This window comes from Poecilia mexicana, unplaced genomic scaffold (assembly GCF_051168715.1).
Source record: "Poecilia mexicana isolate PSO_F unplaced genomic scaffold, ASM5116871v1 scaffold_3, whole genome shotgun sequence".
Lineage (NCBI taxonomy): Eukaryota > Metazoa > Chordata > Actinopteri > Cyprinodontiformes > Poeciliidae > Poecilia > Poecilia mexicana.
The window spans coordinates 28,453,239-28,457,606 of record NW_028263372.1 but is presented as its reverse complement, the minus strand read 5'-3'; positions in this window follow the sequence as shown (position 1 = coordinate 28,457,606).

The window sequence follows — 4,368 nt, the reverse complement described above, 5'->3', positions numbered from 1 at the left end:
ATGCCTATTCATGACACTTCAAGGGAATATGATACCCTGTAATACATGGTACACAAGGTCACAAGAAGCATAGCTGATATTTTACACTCAGTTATTCTTTTGATTGTCTCAAGTGATGGGATGAGACAATCAAACATCTATTTTAGTTAATCAAAATAAAGAAACTGAAAAAAACACTTTGCATAGCACAGACGATTTGTGATTCAACGTCTTTGTATTTTATCTATGGAACAACTAATTCACGTGTACCTTTTCAGCTTTGCCTGCTAATTTTCTGTTTTATAAGGTTATGAAAGCCAGTCCAAAATAATCGGTTTGTTGTTCTTCAAGCCGCCACATTGTTCAGCAGTACACATTTGGTAATTTCCCATTAAGATGACCCAAACTCATTTCAATTCACTAATTTATGACCAAAGAGCAATGGTAAGATCACTTCACATTTGTTCCAGCATATGGTCCAGTCCTGCATTGGCATCATACACCTGTGATACCAAACACAATAGCCAGAAGAAAAAGCTGCTCATTAAAAGTTGTTTATTGATAAAAAAAAAAAAAAGAAACTTAACATTCTTTATGAGAATTTGTTCATGTTTTATTTATGCCGCAGACAACAGCGAGGCGTCCATGACCTGCTGTCTGCCCTCCTTGCTGCTATTCTTTTCTCTCCTGCAGTCCAGAGGAAATGCTTCAGGGAGTGTCCTTGCTGCACATTCATTGGCTGAAGAAAAGTATTTTTAAAAGATGACATTTCTAACATGTCTTCACCCTTAGTACCACTAAGGAAATATTGGCTACAGCTTGTCAAGACAATTGTGTCTGAAGTCAAAAGCAGGTTGGGGTGTGTGTGTGTGTGTGTGGGTGTGTGCGTGCGTGTGTGTGTGTGTGTGTGTGTGAGTGAGGGCGAGGGGACTGAGCTGTTTTTGGCCTCCCAGACAGAGCTGTGAGCTAGCTGCTCCTCTGTAATGGTCTCCGTGCCTTCTCGACTGCCCTCGGCATTAGAGGCAGACCTTTATTACCCTGTAGGAAAGCGGTTCATAACAGCCACGCTCCTGTCCTTTGAAAAACGTTACATTTTTCTCTCCTCTCGCTTATTACTGAAGATCATCAAAGAGAGTTGAAGAGCTGAACTGTTCCGATTATGTTACATTTCTCAAATAAGCCAGAACCCGAGTCTGACATGTCCCACAGTGGGGGGGGCATATTTCTCTTGCTAGGTGGCAATTAAAACGTGTTTTCGTCCGTTTAATAAATAAAACTCAGGAGAGTATTCTGAAACAGTGTTGTTGCCTCTGATTAATTAAAACCTGGGGAGGACTGGTTGGTGGGGAGGGGAGGTGAAGTTGTGAAGAGATCAATGACACCAAGTGACGTAGTCACTGTAACCATGGGTTACTGCTGCTGCTGTTATTTCTGTGTAACTATTTTTGTAAAAACATTAATAATCTCTGGTGTCTGCTGCTCTGTGAGTCATCGGAGGTGCTGCTTCTGCTGAAGAACTGTGGAGCAGGAATCTTCAGGGAGAGTGACTGAGGGTGGATCGTTAGACAGAGCAGCTCGCTAAGATTTCCTTGACATTTTAGAGGAAACAAAGGCCGTCTGGCAAGCAATAGTTAGAATATAACACAACAGGGAGATGCTGAATACTGAAATAAATTAGCAGAATAGATGAGGCCAAAAAGTGAGAATTAGTTAATTTCATACAAGAAACATTTGAAACAGTATTTGTTCATAAAACCATGTTTAGATGCAAAATGTTAATTTACTGTTTTTGACCATACAAGCCACAGCAATATTGAATTTAAAAATTAAAAATTGCACACAGAAATCTTTATTTGTTCGCATCTTTTATTAAGTTCTGTTGAAGGTTTAAGGTCTTTCAACTTGAGCAAGTTGTATTGGCTTCCTAATACCAATCATGATAGACAGCAGCTGTGTTTATATGTCATATTTATTAAATATGGCTCTTTGGAATAAAAAGACTCAAAACAAACTCATTTATGTTTAGCAATGAGAAATGTAGCTTTACTCATGTCTTTGGTACAAGTTCTGTCCAACTACAGACACCAGTATGATTCCTTTGGACAAATAAAGACAGATCTAAATAATTTATATAGGTAACTAGTATACAAAGTAAGAAATAAAGAAGCACCAGCTCCAAAATCAGCAACTTCACTATTCACAGGGACAAACTGAGTAAGAAGAGAAATTTTCTTCAAAATGAATCATTTTTTCCAGAAAATGTAGTGATTATTAGAGTAATTTTCTAATAATTAGAGTAATTATTAGAAAATTACTCTAATTTTCTAATAATTAGAGCAATAGCGGACAATGTGTGATAGATTTTACTTTGACAGATGGTATAAGCTCTTGTAGCGTAGCTTTTTGTCTTACTTGTGCTGTAGCACAGTATTTAGATTAATTTCAGATAAATTAGTGATCATAATAAATGCTTCTTGACAGTCACAGATATCAGGTACCAGTAAAGTTTTATAGTATCAAATGGTGCTTCATACAGTACAACCCAAAGGTCAGCTCAGCTGCAGTGCTCCTCGGTTCTGTCCATGCATGCAAAAGCAGATATTTAATAAATATTCAGCTAGCAGACCAAGTATCTGATGTAATGATCAGAGAGAGGGGATCTTGGCTGCGTTTGTTGCTCTCTATTCTCACATCCTCTGATTAGGACAGATAAGGAGTTAAGAGTCCTGCGCTAACAAGATTTTCAGTCAAGCTGCGAAACTTTGCAGGGTTGGTGAGACCTGCCACACGGGAAAAGAACTCGAGGTTGAATTACGTTTTCTTGAAAAGCCTTGTTGAGGTTATATTAGAGATGGGTGTGTTGGCAGTTTTTGCAGCTCTGTGCTCAGGCTGAGAGAAACAGGTACTGGAAATGCATGACAGGAGTAGAAGGTCATCCCTAGAGCATCGACAACGGACTTGTCAGCTGAATGTTTTAGTAGAACCACATGGAAGAGTGACAGAGATTTACATGTACGTTCAACAGATTTTTTCATGTGGTCAGTTGTTCACCGTCTTCACTCAGTCTTCTGTAGGTCAGTCATAAACTCTGTCTTCTGAAAATATTTACAGGAAACAGACTTTGTGGTTAAATATTAAAAAGCATCATTACTCAAAATGCTAGCTTAGTAGGAGAGCTTTCGACGGCACTTGATGAAGAAAAATCTAAAGTGGTGAAATGTCTCAGTGTTTGTGCACATTGTAAATATCTTAACCTACAAAAACGCTCACACAGTTAAATGTTCTGTTAATGAAACATGTTTTCCTAACAGACATTTATCAGCTGCCAAGTAAAATCGACAAATGAGAGAATTACTAAGAATTTTAGATTTAGAACAACTTGAGTACAACATAAATCATGGAAAAAAGCTAGAAAATTACAGAAAAAGCAATGCAGCAAAAATGTGTCAATATTTCACTGATATCTAGAAAGAAAACAAAATCTGTCTGCCCTTGTTAATGGACTGGCATAAAAATCCATAATGGGGATCTTAAGTGGATCTCCAATCACCATCGTTGTTTCAAAGCCTTTGTCTCAAGAACGTCCTTCCCAGCAGCAGAACCTCTTAGCAGCTAGAATAGAGATTCAACAATATTGGAGTTCTGAGTCATTCAACTGCAATGCCTGAACAACAGCCACTTCCTACTTTTTTATTATTTAGTCTGAGCGGAGAGCAAAATAAAGCAAAGTCTGCTGGCATGTTGCAGAGGGTTGAACAAAACTCATGAAAGATACAATAAACATAACAGTCCTGATTGGCTCACAATGCACAGTGACAGAGCCGTTTTGGATTGTTTTTTTTTTTTTTTTTGTACAGGTGAAGCTTGATGAAAAGACCCATGGGCCAAACTACGACAATCTGTGTAGGGATAGTCCAATACAGAAGCATTAAATCTTGAAACCCCTTCATATTTTAGGTTGCAAATATGGTGAATGTTATTTTTTTTTCTTCTGGCTGTATGCAATAGACCAACGACATCCTAAATATTTACATGTTATGCTTTTATTATTTTGTTTGCTGTACCTATTACTCTGTTTGTAACTTTACTTGATTTCTGTAAAGTGTCCTTGAGAGTTTAGAAAAGCACTATACAAATAAAATATATTGTTATTGTTACTGTTTCAGTCCAAACTGCATCATACCAGCACAACAGAATCTCTTGAACCAAGCTGAACCAAGTATATTGTTTGCAAGTTGTGAACCTGAAAATGGATTGTAACATAAAACATCTGACAGACACCTTTGTATCTATTTTTTCTTCCCTTTTGTTGTCGGATGGTCATGTTAAAAAGGGCAAAATGATTCCATGACAATGTCATGTTCACCTCTTGACATTTCTGGATCTGTT